The 16,784-nt window shown below is 41.3% G+C and overlaps 1 protein-coding gene across 2 annotated transcripts in view; it reads right to left on the minus strand.

Annotated features, from left to right (window-relative positions):
• The window catches only part of keap1b (kelch-like ECH-associated protein 1b), a 63,982-nt gene that overhangs the window by 29,268 nt on the left and 17,930 nt on the right, over positions 1-16,784 (minus strand). Inside the window, exon 1 of one of the 2 annotated variants that reach the window (XM_043699653.1) lies at positions 12,515-12,641. The exons of the other annotated variant lie outside the window; for it this stretch is intronic. The gene's annotated coding sequence lies outside the window, so the exon portion shown is untranslated. Of the gene's footprint in view, positions 1-12,514; positions 12,642-16,784 lie in introns of those variants that run through there. 2 annotated transcript variants of the gene reach the window in all.

The following is a 16,784-nucleotide window of genomic DNA, read 5'->3' on the forward strand; positions in this document are numbered from 1 at the left end:
CATTATTCGCTTGCTGAAAAGTAAGCTTTGATAATCAGGCCCTCAGATTGGCACAGAATACACAGGAAAACTAATTATATTGATTATTACTCCTGGGAGGAGTGTAAAAAGTGTCTTTCTCATGATTAAAATCTTTGATCTTAGGTATACAAAGAAACAAAGTCAATTCTTCCATCTGCTGATTGATGATTTTCCCTCTCTTATTTACTGATGTTTGCCCTGAAGATCTAATGAAAGTAACCTGTTTCTCAATGTTTACAGCTGCTACCGAGTTATTTTTCTCCATTTAAACAATGATTCTGTCTGACTGCACACCACAGCCCTCCTGTTTGAACAGCAGCTTGTACGTGCGCACCAGCAGCATACAAAGTGCCTTTGTCCCAAGGGTAAATTAAACAGGTACAAATGTCACCTGTCACATGTCATATCTCCCCTGTCTCTGGGTGTAGAATGCACATGCGAAGAATACACACTCACATGCTACACTTGCATGCTTCCAACTAGGTAATGTGGAACCTATAAGTTTCAATATGAATGTTAGGTACCCATTTAAAATAAGTACGTCAGCATTTTTCATAGAAATTACAAGGGTTTCCAAACTTTCAGAACTAAATCAATTTTTAGCAATTACAGTTGACTCCTGAGAATTTAAAACATATTCAGTTAAAATTATTGGATAATGTAAAATAATGCTCTGATTATCAAGCCTTCAGTTTCTCTTTATTTACTGTCAAAATTCATAATTTTAATTACCTATAACCAAGTCTTCATTTATCTTTCTCTACTCCATAAGAGAAAATTTAATCTTTTCCACTAAAGTCACAACTGCAATTCCATTGGGAACCATTCTAACAAATTTCTTAGCTATCCTCTCCAAATCATTCACAGCTTTCCTAGTCAGATTCTAGGATCTGCACTATGTCAACTGCAGCCAAACAGTGTCAGAATCATAGAACTCCTACAGGTGGAAGCAGGCCATTCAGCCCATCCACCCTCTGAACAGGAGTCCACCCTAACCCACCCCCTACCCTATCCCTGTAACCCTGCATTTCCTAAGGCTAATCCACCTAACTTCCACATCACTGGACACTGTGGGCAATTTAGAATGGCCATTGCACCTAACCTTTGGGTTGTGCAAGGAAACTGGAGCACCTGGAGGAAACCCACAGAGAGGGAGAATGTGCAAACTCCATACATCAGCTGCCCAAGGATGGAACTGAACCCAGGTCCCTGCTGCTGTGAGGCGGTAGTGCTAATGACTGAGCAACCGTACAGCCCTTTTATTTAGATTTAGCATAACGTCCTGACTTTGCATTCCTGGGCTGCTATCTACAAAGCCTAAAATTCCACATTTTAATAAATATTTTGGTTAACTTGTCCTGCTGTTTTTAAAGTTTTGTGCAGAACCACCAGATTTCTCTTTTCATCACCCTTGAAATTAACCATTTAGCATATACTGTCTCTCATTTTACCAAACAAAATGTATCACTTCATATTGTTCTGTATTGAATATTGAGCCACGAAATGCACCCATGCCACCAACTTGCTCATGTCCTCCTGAAATCTCTTTATCATCTTCCTCACTCTTCACAATACTTTCAAGTTTTGTGTAGACTGCAAATTTTGAAATTGTGCTCAGTACCCATACATCCAAGCCATTAAACATTTATCAAAAACAGTCAGTACTGAGCATTGGGATATCCCACAGTGTATCTTCCTCTGGTCTGGAAAAATACGACCAGCCATTTGCTCCAACAGCATTCTATTCCCTAGTTTATACTGTATATTGGATAAACAAAGTGGAAGAAGCCAATGTGCATATACATAATGTCAAATGCCCTTGTACTTTGTTACCTCAAATTGCTCAAATAAGAACAGATTGAAATTGTGAAAGTTGCTGGCAAAATATTTTGAAAAATGTGTAATTTTAAAAGTATCTGACAGATTTATGATAAAAATTCTTCTGCAGTTTGATTTTTATAAGTATTTCTTGGTCAACCTTAAGCTGCATTTTGCTGAATCACTGTAGCTGTTATTAAACATGTATACGGGCAGCAGAAATGACTAACATAGGGCTGCTGTCAAATACTGCAGCCAAAAAAAAAAGGAAACATTTACTAATCAAGTATACTCTTTGCAGCTTTGTTCAGATTTAGTACTCTTGACAGGAACATAAAAGTTGAACTCATTCTGTACATAACCACAAACATACCTAAAACTTCTGCTCCAATACTTTTGCTCTTAACAGACCACAGTGAAATCTTAGGTGATATCTAAAGGGTTCTGTACAACAGTAATTACAAAATAAAAATGGAAAGAACTATGGATGCTGTAACTCAAAAATAGAAATTGTAAGAAAGGCTCAGCAGGGCTGACAGCATCTGTGGAGAGAACTCAAGCGATAATATTTCGAGTCAAGTGACCCTTCTTCAGAACTCTTCTTCAGCAGCAATTACAAAGCTGATTATCGATATTACTGGCTTTGAGAAATTCCACAGTGATTTAAATGAACTACATTAATAATTAGTTGTTTGCATTAGTTATAGACTGCGAAATTTATTGTAAGTCAAAGCACAAGCATACCTGCCCTCTTGAGAGTTGAAAACAATGCAGCTTTTACCTGCAAGTATTCTATATGCAAAATAAACTTTAAGTTTTTGCGAAGATTTATAGCTTGGGTTATGGATGCAGTTGTTGGTTTGCTCACCAACCTGGTGGGTTGTCATGCAAACATTTTGTCACCATGCTAAGAAACATCATCAGCGCAATTTCCATTAAGCACTGTAGTTATACTCTGCTTGATATGTATGTGATCTGGTCTGTTACAGTGACTGGTATAATTTTTCCAGTGGTTTGTGTACGGGGTCTATTGCTACATGCTTGTTGATGCCATTCCAGGTTCTGCTCACTTTGAATAGAATTTCGGTGGCGAGGTAACACCTATTCTGACAAGTCCTGACAAACTATCCCAACAGTCACTGCATCAGAGGTCAAATCAGTTTTCCTTCGGGTGAATCCAAGGAAAGCGATGGGACCAGATGGAGTATCAGGCTGTGCACTCAGCGCAGATCAACTGCAGAGGTCTTCTCTGACATCTTCAACCTGTCCGTGCAGCAGGTCACTGTCCCTGCCTGTTTCAAGAGTGCCAATATCATCCCTGTGCCTAAGGAGGCTCATGCAGCATGTTTCAATGACTTACTGCCCAGTGGCCCTAAATTCAGTGGTCATGAAGTGCTTTGAAAGGCTGGTCACGACATTAATCAACTCCAGCCTCCCCACTACTCTTGACCCACTCCAATTTGCCTATCAGACCAACAGATCCACGTCAGATAGAATATCACTTTCCCTTCACTCGTCCCTAGAACATCTTGACACCAAGAATGGCATCAGAAATAAACTAGTAATCTGGATATATGAACACTAACTAGCAGCAAAACGGCACGACCAATTCTCCCTCATCTCAATACATGCAGACAAGGAGGGCCATTAATTTAACTACAACAATGCAACCTTACAAGGATGAGCTCACCAGAGACATTCGTGGGAATTCCTAGAGGCCTGGTTTTCAACTGGAATGCCATCAACCATCATGTAGAAATAGACCTCATGTACAAACCGCTGCAGAGAAAAACTGGAAATGTCACCACCCATCTTAACAGACTGGATCAGATAAATATCAAGTGGAGTACAACAACAACACTTCACGCAAGTCACACTGATGATGTTACCTAGCATGGTGACAAAACGTTTTCATGACAACCCACCAACTCGGCGAGTAAACCAACAACCGCAAAATAAACTTTCTTCAGGAACACACTTTTTATCATGTGTTTACTCTTATTTGCACCAATTAATCAAAGGGAAAGCCTTCTCCGTCCAATATTATTCCAAAAGATGCATAGTAAATCTAAGTCTGAACCAATATAGTAAATGTTATCAACTATTTGACTGTGAATACACTAAAACTGAATCAGTTGTAATTTCACATCTGCATGCACTTTTAAGTGAAGTGCCAGAAACAGGAGCTGGAACATTTAGTGTTGCTTTTTCTCTTCTTTCATCTTTGGGCAAAATATTAGGTCACTTGGACAAAGATCAAACTCATTACAGAGCAGGGACAGGACCAGGAAATGCTTTTCTAGCAACACATTTTCCAGCATCTGCAGTCCTCACTTTCTCACAGGAAATGTATTTTGTCAAAATAGCCTGTTGGACAGTTCAATTGATGCTTCTAACATTTCACATTTACATTATAGACCTTAGAATAATCAGAATTGCTTTGGAATTAAAAAGCACCACCAAGACCCATAATTACGAAGAAATAATGCTTAAAAACAAGAACTTGTCAAAGTTCTTTGTCTTTTCATTTGCATTTCTCATAAGAATACCAATTTAAGGGGAAAACTAATACTTATACTGTGTTAGAGGAGAGTGCTGATTGGTAGAGATGCTGCCATGGAGAATGCATCAGATAATGAAAATTCACAACTAACTGCCAGATTTTATTTAAACTTTAAATCAGGCAGGTTGACTGAACGTTCAAAGCATTGACAGGTTCATTTCTTAGAGCAATGATGTCACCTATTTTGGTGAGTTGAAACAGGACCAGTGCATGTACATATTCTCTCTTATTACAAAGAACAGGACCTTGTGTGTTAATATATGTAACTTTCCATACATGCAAGCTTGCAACATGGAAGCCTAGCTGACAGTCTTAAATTGTCAAGTCAATTCTTCATGTGCTAAACAACTTCAATCAAACGTGGTCCATTTGTAGAATTATATCTAATGTTGGACTGTTGCGAATTTTGCAAATGTCTGCTTGTTGAGTATAGTCAGTACCTTGCTCGTTATGAACAGCCAAAAGGATATTGTTTGATATGATCTGCCAGGCTTTGAGACTTATGGCCTACATATCTAGGGTCATGCCATTCACATACCATATTACTCATATGAGAAATGAACAGATCTTTTTTGGTTTGGTGGTAGCCTATCATTGCTTCAGACTTGGATTTACCTATGCACCTTTTGGAAAGTTGTTGAGATTAGTAAGATTAGATTAGATTAGATTCCCTACAGTGTGGAAACAGGCCCTTTGGACCAACAAGTCCACACCGACCCTCCAAAGAGTAACCCACCCAGACCCATTTCCCTCTGAGTGATGCACCTAACACTATGGACAATTTAGCATGGCCAATTCACCTGACCTGCACATCTTTGGACTGTGGGAGGAAATCTGAGCACCTGGAGGAAACCCATGCAGACACGGGGAGAATGTACAAACTCCACACAGACAGTCGCCTAAGGCTAGAATTAAATCTGAGACCCTGGTGCTGTGAAGCAGCAGTGCTAATCACTGAGCTACCATGCCACCCCAGTAGCCCCCCCACCCGGTTGGGTGGAGGAGACTTCCCCTTTGATTAATTGGTGCAAATAAGAGTAAACAGGTGATAAAAAGTGTGTTTCTGGAGAAAGTTAACTTTGCGGTTTTTGGTTCCGGCGTTACATCAATAATTACATCGGCGCAGTGTCTTGCATCCAGGCTCAACTGGAGCAGTTCATTGACTTCGTCCACAACTTCCACCTGGCCCTCAAATTCACTTGGTCTTAGACGCCTCCCTCCACTTACTTGACCTCTCCATTTCCATCTCCAGCAACACAGCAGATGGACGTTTACTATAAATCCACAGACTCTCAACTATCTTGACTACACCTCCTCCACCCAGTATCCTGCAAGAATTTCATCTGTTCTCTTAATTCCTCCATCTCCTCCGCATCTGCTCCGATGAAGAGACATTCCACTCCCAAGCATCCCAAATGTCCACCTATTTCGAACAACATGCTTTTCCCCCCTCTGTCATCCAGACAGCCCTACACCACACTGCCTCCATTCCCCATTCCACTGCTCTAACCCCCACGTCCAAAAACAATGAAGACAGGGTCACCCTTGTCCTCACCTACCACCCCACCAGTCTCCATATCCATCGGATCATCCGTAAACACTATTGCTGACTCCACCACCAAGAACATCTTCCCCTCTCTACCTCTCTCCACTTCCACAAGGACCACTCCCTTCACCAATCCTTGTTTCGTGGCACTCTCCCCATCAACCCCCCCCAAACCTCTAGGTACCTTCCCCTGAAACTGGAAAAGATGCAAAACCTGCCAGCACAGCGCCCCCTCACCTCCATCCAGGGACCCAAACAGTCCTTCCGGGTAAGACAGAGGTTTACCTGCCTCTTCTCCAACCTAGTTTACTATATCTGGAGCTCCCAGCGTGGTCTTCTCTACATCAGGAAGACCAAATGTAAACGAAGGGAACGTTGCACCGAGCATCTCATATGGGCCTGCCAGGGCCAATCTGACCTCTCTGTCACTGCCCATTTCAATTCCCCTTCCCACTCCCTTTCTAACATGGCCATCCTTGGCCTCCTCCATTGCCACAACAAATCAAACCACAAATTGGGGGAACAACGCCTCATCTTCCACCTGGGCAGTCTACAGCCCAGAGGACTCAACATTGGGTTCTCCAATTTCAAATAGCCTCCCTTCCCATCACCGGACTCCCTTCCCAGGAGCTACCCCCCGCTCCCCACTCCCCCCACCCCATTCCGCAGCCGGATTCATTCTTCCCATCAGCCAACCACATCATACCCTCTACTTGTGTTCACCTATCCCCACCTCACCACCCTGCCTCCCACCCCTTTTATCTGCAGCTCCCCTTACACCCACCTCCAGGCCTGAAGAAGGGTTAAGCCAAAGCGTTGACTTCTATACTTCCTGATGTTGCCTGGCTTGTTGTGTACTTCCAGCCTCCTGCTTGTCTATCTTTGATTCCAGCATCTGCAGTTATTTGGTCTCTGATGGCAGCCTAATGTCAGTGATGAACACAATTCATGCTGGCTACTGCATAGTAGCAGAGTGAAATGGCTAGCGTCACCTGTTGGTAAAAACAATGATTGCAGATGCTGGAAACCAGATTCTGGATCAGTGGTGCTGGAAGAACACAGCAATTCAGGCAGCATCCAAGGAGCTTCAAAATCGAAGTTTCGGGCAAAAGCCCTTAAGCTTCACCTGTTGCCCAGACACAAGATACCTTATCCTTCCAATTGGAGGCGCACTGGCACTTTTCAGGACTAAAGATGATGGCCTTACGGTGGATAAACTGATTTATTTGGCCAGATGACCATTCTTCATGTGAAATGTCACCATAATGGGATGAGGTGGAAAAAGGTTGGACACTATATACATTTTCAAACTTGTCCAATTAAAACTTGATCCCATAACCCAAATGCAGATGAACATATGTCTTCTCTCAGGACCTGCTACTGTCTTTAACTTGGGTAGGACCCAATGACCAGAGGCATAGCTACCCCAATTGATTTGGAATTGCTTCTGAAAATTTTCAGTTTGTTTGTAATTTTAACTTTCAAATGATTCAGACCAAAGCATAATTTGAGATGTCAGAAACATGTTTCAGTAAAGTTCCTGTGTGACTTAGTTCCAACAGCTGTTCCCAGACTAAAGGTTGTGAGCCTGTGCCAAAGTTTAGAATGGGGAATTAAAACATGACAATGTATAATCTTTAACCCTAGCCCTTGAACAGTTTTTACTTATTGAATGATCTTGGGCCCCCAATATGGGAAAATGGTTTGAAAATGATTTTTAAAAAAAGGTTGTAGTAACAATAACATTTGGATGAACTTGAAGTCACCTGCCTTTCAGTATGTACTCCGGTCATGAATGATTACACTTCCAAATTTCACACCAGTTCATTGCTTTTCCAGGTTGCAGCACAATTGGGTGGAAAAATCAGCCGTCCAAACCAGAAGCTCTGAGGCGATTGCACAAACTGAATAGTCAAGAGATTCAATAACTACATCACCACAAATGTGTACTGAAGATTTTTAATAATATAGATGGAATACTTCAGTTTTTTATGTCTACTAATAGCAATCAAAAATGCAATTCATGACACTATTAATGCCAATGATTTTCCCCTGTATTACTAAAGAGAAATTTAAAATAAAGTTATCCCAACTGCTGTATCGCTGCATGAATTCTGGGAAATAAGTTAAAGCAATTTAAAATGTTCTCTCCCGCATAACGAATCATTTATTATCACTTGAGCAAAACAAGGAAAATCTCAGCTTTCATTATCCACTAATAGTTCTCTCCACATTTGACTCTATTCACTAACAGCTCCCATCGCACATGTTGTTCTTTTCACTGACAGCTGTCACTGCACACATTTCCTTTCTATCCACAAACAACCGTCACTACATATACTGCTCCCTTTTCACTAATACTCTAAAGTGTGCATGTGATAGGGTTTTTCTTTATCCACAAACAAATTGCTTTACTGGAGGCAGAATTTGTCCTCTCCTTTATTTTGGACAGTACTGGCAATGCTGAGATAGGAGAAAAAAATTGCAACTTCTCAAATTTGAATAGTTCTGGACATGAAGTCTAAACTTATACAGTGCTTTCCACATCCCCAGGTCATTAAAAAATTATTGATTTGCTGCAAAACATTTGGGAAGTGCAAACAATCTGCATACTGTGAAATCTCTCAAAAAGCAAATTGCTTAAGTGACCAATTAATCTATTTTGATGCCAATACAAGAGATAATTTGGGCAAGACACACAACTCCCCTATACTTAACTAACATATTGAATGAGATCAATGCCACCTGAACAGATGGTCAGGATCTAAGCATAACATCTCATTTAAAAAGTTCCACGATGCAACTGTGTTTCAAGACATGGACAGGAAAAAGCTAATTTGCATGTAACAAACACAATCTCACATGTTTACCTTCTAAACTGAAAGGTTTAAATTAAACTCCCAACTAAGGTAACACCTATGTGTTTACTGGCTGGGACTAGCTTAATTAGAATCTGGTGACCTTGAAAATGGGATATAACAAACGGAAAGCAAAGTCTTTGAAATGTTTGGGAAATAGTCACATTTGCCCATGTCAATCAATGAGAGTAATGCAAGTTTAATTTACAATATATACGAATAATAGAATTGCAAACAGTTCTCTCAGGACTGGTCTCTCACTTCCTCAAAACAGCTGACATCACCCCTTCAAAAAACTACCAACCTCTTCAACCTTGCAAACTAATGCCTCAACCACCTCCCAAATCTTCAAACTGTAGGCACCTGCCAAATTTGGACCCATCTTTTCCAGAATTTTAAATTTGAATGTCTACAATCAGGATTCTGTCAGTGTTATTGCATCAAACCAGTGTTCATTAAGTATCACAAATTTGATGTGAAGGCAAACTATTCCTTCTTGTATTTCAACACTGTTATCATGACTGGGAGGTGCTGGTGTTGGACTGGGGTGGACAAAGTTAGAAATCCACAACATTGGGTTATCATCCAACAGGTTTATTTGGAAGCACTAGCTTTCGGAGCACCACTTCTCCATTAGGTGGCTGTGGAGGTTAAGATCATGGTCATCTAAGATTGTTTACTGTATCACATCTCCATGAAACTGAATTACTTTGGCTATAACGTTCTGTGACCATGATGTTAACCTCTACAACCACAATGAAGGAGCGGTGCTCTGAAAGCTGGTGCTTCCAAATAAACCTGTTGGACGATAACCTGTTGTGTGATTTTTTAACAGTTACCTGTACTATTCTCTTCTGAAACTAACTCTCCAGTGTCATCCAGGTGGATGGGACTGTTCTCACCTGGTTCCACACTTATTTAATCATGGCCAGAAAATTTCCAATAATGGTTTTTCTTTCCAATCCTTCACTATGACCTCTGGTTTCCCTTAAAGATCCTCAATTCACATCCACATGCTGTTCTTTGGTAACAAAAAACAAGTCTCTTTTCATACGTATGCTGAGGACTCCTAACTAAAATGTGACCACCTCTCTCAACCTCTCCCTATCTCAATATCAAAGTTTTGTCTATCATCTAGTCCTGGATGAGCAGAATTTCCTCCAATTCAATTTTAGGGATACTGGAGTGACTGTCATTAGCCCCCATCACAATCTCTGCTTGCTGCCACTTTGCTTCTATGCCTTTTCTTGCCAACTGTCTGATGCTGAATCAGACTGCTTGTAACCTGCATCATACTGGAGGCAAAATGAACTTTCAAACACTTATTCATGCTAAGGCTGTATATTCCATTTCTGCAACATCACCCAACTCTGCCTTGCCTCAGATCTTTTGTTGCTCACACTCATGTATTACCTCCAGAATTGATTAATCTAATAAAATCCTGGTCAGCCTCCCACATCCTACTCTCTATATTTGAGATCATCCAAAATTCTGCTTCCTTTGTTCTAAAGCATACCAAGTTACATTCACCCATGTGCTTGTTAATCAAATTTGGCTCCCAGTCAAGTAATGCCTTGATTTTAAAATGTTCATTCTTTTTAATAGATCCATCCTTGACTTTGCCCTCTCACTATTTTCTATAGGCTTACATCCTCATACCTGTGTCTCTCTAATTCTACCTACTTGAACATTACTGGTTTTAAATTGGTCCACTGTTGTTGGCCACTGTTATATTCCCTGTACAGACTGATAACATCACAATGATCAAAAGAACCAAAAAGAATATGATTTTATTTTTGAAGAGAGTTTTGCTGCAACAACCTGAAACTAATGCAACTGAAGTAGGCCTTATGAAACATTATCTGATGGATAGATAGCATAAAAAGGAACAGGCCAGCAGTCAATCCTAACTATCCAGAGCTTCAATTCCTCCTGTTATGCAAAGTCAAAGCTTCCAGTGACTTGGGATAATCATTCCACTCAATGTTTGAGTTTCCTGGATTCAATTATCACCAAAGTACACCCTAATGACTCCAACGTTCCATAGCATAATGCCGCCCCATTCTGTTGAATAGAAACTGAACCTCGCAAAACCATTGTGCTTGGTCATTAATACAAAACAGTTCAACCTGCTTTCCCATCACAGCTCCTTGGTTTCTGAGTTTCAAAGCGCAGCTTTTATTGATCGGAGAGATAGTGTGAAAAGGTGATACAGTACTATCACCACTTTAGTGGGCTTCGATTTGAATGTCTATGGCAACCAGATCATGTAGGCTTGTACTGAGCAGAGGTGCTTATCCGGGATTTTCTTTTTTACTTTGTATTCAAGATACTTTATGTGTTATGTTTTGAAATGTTTAGCACTCATAATATCATTCTTTCAGTTCCTAAACCCTAAGCTCTGGGATACATTCTCTAAATTTCTCCACTTCGTTACCTTGCTTTCCTTTTTCAAGACATTACATAATAAATGACCTTTGAGCAAGATTTTGATCACCTTCCTTAATCTCATTATATGAAGTCTCATATTTACAATTCGTTTTGTGAAGTGCCTTAGAATATTTTATTATATGAAAATGTTGCATAAAATTATTTCCGTAAAGGATGCACATGAACAAGGCATAATCAGATTATTGTTGAACTGAGCCTGCCATAAATAGACATTTTGATAAGCAATTAGAAGCTATGTATGAATGAGTGAATTGTAGTGGAAATTTGAATTTGAAAGCATATTCAGAATTACCACGTAGAATCCAACAAATTGGATTTTGCTATAGCATAATATTTTACCTGCATACTTAAAATATGATTGCATGCACCACACAATCAAATATGTAAATAAATCCTTTAAGGCTTCAATAACTTGTAGTTTAGGATAAACAGGTACAGCATTTGACCATAAATGAGTGCACTTTCCTTCAGTGCTGTCCTGACAGCATAAGCTGACAAGTCTTAGAGTGGAGCTTGATTCCTTACCCTACTGATTTAAGAGGATGTGAAGAAAATCACTCCCTAATTAGATATCTGTACGAACCCATGTCCAGTCAGTCCTACTAAAATCTAAATCTCTATAACTGAACATTCTGATCCATTTGAACTATCTTGTGCTTTTTGAAGTTGAAGCTCATTCTAGCGGCAGCTAACTTGCAAGAAGACGAAATCGTATTTTTGGAGGCTGGTAATGTTCGCATAAGATCCCTTCACCCACCATCCCTCTTTACAATAATACACGTTTATGCAGTATACATGCACACACAATTACAATCTGACTAGTGTTTCAATAAGTAGCTACTTCCTGTAACTTTGTGTTGGGGCTCAAGATGCGAACCCTGCTGGAGAGGAACCAGTTTGGTCCTTCCTGAAGGCAGGGCTCTGAGGGTCAGGGCTTAACAGGCCAAAGCAAGCTCCGGCCACTTGATTTAATGGAGGAGGAGCGACTGAAAAGGCCCCATAACGTTATTCTGGCTAAGGCCCGGGGTTCACCGTCCCCTTCCCCATCCTCGCTACCACATATCTCAGGGCATAGCTACAACAATGTAAGCAGTAGTGAGTACAGAACCACCAAATGATGGTCATATTATCAACCAGGATTAGAATGTCCGAGAGATGGTCTCCGAGCCGCTGATACATTCCCACTGTCCCCTAAACAAGGAAAGATTCTGTCGCTGTGACTCCACCCGACCACAGTGAGATAGATTACCCCCTTACCCGTCCTCTGTGAACTCCCTGTCGATTCGATCCTCAGCAGGCCATGGCCCCGCTCTCTCTCAGAGACACGATGACAGCTCCCACCCATCTCCAGCCAACCGGCGCCATGCGCATTGAGTGACAACACCGGCCACCAACAGGAACAGAGGACAGCAGAATGACAGTTCCTAAAGCCAATCAGATGCGGGTTTCTGATTGTCAGCGCCAACATTCACACAACTCTTACCGTAAGACCACCAATAGGAAACTAGATACAGGGCGGAACATGTGTGGTGAAACTGTCAATCATCTGTCGTACTCATGATGACTCGGCATCAATTGAAAGATTGTTTTGTCAGAGTAAAAGCACCTTTGGGGCTTCACTACTGGCCGCGACGGCGCGAACAGCCTTTACTTCCATAAGTGAAGTACGTTTAATCCAGGTTGTGGTTTCTGCACAAAGTGTGACACGTCAGCAAGTTGCTATGTTGGCTGAGTCAGGGAGTGAGTTGCAAAGTATAGGAATCCTGCAGCGTGCAAAAACAAAGCAGTCGTCACAAGTGGCAAACGAGTTTGTCTAGATTTTAAATAAACGAGATACAACTGTTTATGGCAACTCCAGGTAGAAAAAAAACTGCAGGTGATCACTATGCCATGCCCAAAGCAAAAGTCCCTTAGCTAATCAGACTTTACAAATCCTGCTGCAGTTTCATATCTGCACCGTTGCTGTAAATGAACTAGGGCGGGGCTGTTGTTGGGGATCGTGCTGTGACTATCCATTTCTTTGTGGATTTTGAAGATTAAATGGGCTCCAAGCCACATGCGTGACAATTGTCTTCGTATCAGTACAGAAACAGGTGAATGTATTTACAGTATATGGTTAAGATCAGATTTATGTTGCAGTACCAATTTTTTTTTAAAATAACGCTTGCTTGCACCTTGGGCGTATTTTACTGTACTAAGCACGGTACGATAAATGCACGATTTTGATTAGCGAACACTATTCGTGAACTAGTTCCTGTTAACGATTGACGAGAATTAGACTAGTTCTGGTATGAAGCCAACTAACTTTCTTAAATTAGCAGCAGTACTATTATTATCATGATGGTGTCTCAGTCAAGAAGACTGAGGTAAGAAGGGAGGATCTGATCAAGTTGATAATTTCAGAAATCGTTATGGACATGATCTCTTTCCACCTCTTCTGTGAAAATGGAGGATGCCAGATAGGAAAATCACAGATGGTGAATATTGGTAAAGCTGTAACAACAAAAACATTTCAATTATGCTTAAATGAAGCCAGGGATAGAAATTTTACTCTCCTCCACAGTAGAATTATTTTGTTAGCTCAGTTTATTAACGAACAGCTGAGGTTAAGGAAGATATACATGATTAAATATTTCGATTTTATCATAAACTGGACAACTGTTAAGTCACCTATGGAATGCATATGATCAGAACAGAACTTGTGCAAACTTCTACTGAGGTTTATCTCAGAGAATTCCCAGTCGTAGTCATAGAGATGTACAGCATGGAAACAGACCCTTCGGTCCGACCCGTCCATATCCCAACCCAATCTAGTCCCACCTGCCAGCACCCGGCCCATTTCCCTCAAAACCCTTCCTATTCATATACCCATCCAAATGCCTCTTAAATGTTGCAATTGTACCAGCCTCCACCACTTCCTCTGGCAGTTCATTCATACATGTACCACCCTCTGCGTGAAAAGGTTGTCCCATAGGTATCTTTTACATCTTTCCCCTCTCACCCTAAACCTATGCCCTCTATGCTCCCCAACCCAGGGAAAAGACTTTGTCTATTTATCCTATCCATGCCCCTCATAATTTCGTAAACCTTTATAAGGTCACCCCTCAGCCTCCAACGCTCCAGGGAAAACAGCCCCAGCCTGTTCAGCCTCTCCCTATAGCTCAAATCCTCCAACCCTGGCAACATCCTTGTAAATCTTTTCTGAACCCTTTCAAGTTTCACAATATCTTTCTTACATTACATTACATTACAGCGAGGAAACAGACCCTTCGGCCCAACAAGTCCACACCAACCCGCCGAAGCGCAACCCACCCATTCCCCTACATTTACCCCTTACCTAACACTACGAGCAATTTAGCATGGCCAATTCACCTGATCTGCACATCTTTGGACTGTAGGAGGAAACCGGAGCACCCGGAGGAAACCCACGCAGACATGGGGAGAACGTGCAAACTCCACACAGTCAGTCACCTGAGGCGGGAATTGAACCCGGGTCTCAGGCGCTGTGAGGCAACAGTGCTAACTGCTGTGCCACCGTGCCACCCACCAAATAGGAAGACTAGAATTGCATGCAATTTTCAAACAGTGGCCTAACCAATGTCTTGTACAGCCGCAACATGATCTCCCAACTCCTGTACTCAATACTCTGACCAATAAAGGAAAGCATACCAAACACCTTCTTCACTATCTTATCTACCTGCGACTCCACTTTCAAGGAGCTATGAACCTGCACCCCAATATCTCTTTGTTCAGCAACACTCCATAGGACCTTAGCATTAATTGTATAAGTCCTGCTAAGATTTGCTTTCCCAAAATGCAGCATCTCACATTTATCTGAATTATACTCCATCTGCCACTTCTCGGCCTATTGGCCCATCTGATCAAGATCCTGTTGTAATCGGAGGTAAACTTTTTCACTGTCCACTCATTTCCTTTGAAATTTAATAAGTTAAATAGACATGTGGTAGAAGAAGTCTACACGATTTATTGAAGGAGAAAGCTTATTGGGCTTGCTGTTTTTTCATTGTATCATCTTTTCCTACACTTACCAAATGCTGTCTTAAGAAAGACAATTTCAATAATACTAATTTGCAGAGTAAGTACCTGTACAATATATGTTGAATTTGTGTATGTATATTGGATGTGTTTGTTAAGGCTTAGAAAAGATTTACCAAATATTTCTGCACGAAAACAGTATTGCTATAAAATGAGGTAAAAACAATGACTACAGATGCTGGAAACCAGATTCTGGATTAGTGGTGCTAGAAGAGCACAGCAGTTCAGGCAGCATCCAAGGAGCAGTGAAATTGACATTTCAGGCAAAAGCCCTTCATCAGGAATAAAGGCAGAGAGCCTTTAGGAAGACTCCCCGAGATTCTTGTAGAGAGAGGAGGAAAACGTCTTCAAGACAGGCATCCTTGCAAGAGGATTTGCAGTAGGGTTAAAATCAACGAGGTAAAAACAATGACTGCAGATGCTGGAAACCAGATTCTGGATTAGTGGTGCTGAAAGTGGCTACTTTCTCCCCACCCCCACCCTCCTCTAGCTTATCTCTCCACGCTTCAGGCTCTCTGCCTTTATTCCTGATGAAGGGCTTTTGCCCAAAGCACCTTTCGCTGCTCCTTGGATACTGCCTAAACTGCTGTGCTCTTCCAGCACCACTAATCCAGAATCTGGTTTCCAGCATCTGCAGTCATTGTTTTTACCTCGTTGATTTTAACCCTACTGCAAATCCTCTTGCAAGGATGCCTGCCTTAAAGAAGTTTTCCTCCTCTCTCTACAAGAATCTCAGGGAGTCCCTCTCCCACTGCAACTCCCAGGTCATTTCCTCTGCCCTGAAGCTCTTCAACTTCAACAGTTTCCTCATTTCCCCTTCCCCCACCTTACCCCAGTTCCAAACTTCCAGCTCAGTACTGTCCCCATGACTTGTCCTACCTGCCTATCTCCTTTTCCACCTATCCACTCCACCCTCTCCTCCCTGACCTATCACCTTCATCCCCTCCCCCACTCACCTATTGTACTCTATGCTACTTTCTCCCCACCCCCATGCTCCCCTTGCTATAAAATGGCACATTTTTACTATCCATGTAGAAACTGATAACTTTTAAAAAGAATTTGAAACTTCCAATTGTCAGCAAGGATGACTCAACAAGGTTTCACATTTTAAGACTTTTATTGTAACAAATAGACTAAAAGTACTATTGATCAAACAGTATTTTTGCTGGCTACTTGTATTTAAACTATAGGACAGAACACGATTCTCGTTCGTAAGTAAGAGTTTCATGCCTTGTTTAAATTTTCATGATTTTGAACTCTTCAACCCAAATGCAAGTTTCCATATGCCTTCCTGTGCGGTAAATTGTAGAGACTTGCAATCTCTTGCTGCTCTCTCTCTCAATTCCTGGCAGACAGCCTATGTCTAAGAGTTCATGGATATCTTAGAAACTATTCCTCTTTCAAAGCTTATCTTCATGGCATCATGAGTCATGTGGGCCCTGCAGAAATACTGATTAACTGGCCTTGAAAC

The sequence above is a fragment of the Chiloscyllium plagiosum genome, chromosome 11 (genome assembly GCF_004010195.1).
Source record: "Chiloscyllium plagiosum isolate BGI_BamShark_2017 chromosome 11, ASM401019v2, whole genome shotgun sequence".
NCBI lineage: Eukaryota > Metazoa > Chordata > Chondrichthyes > Orectolobiformes > Hemiscylliidae > Chiloscyllium > Chiloscyllium plagiosum.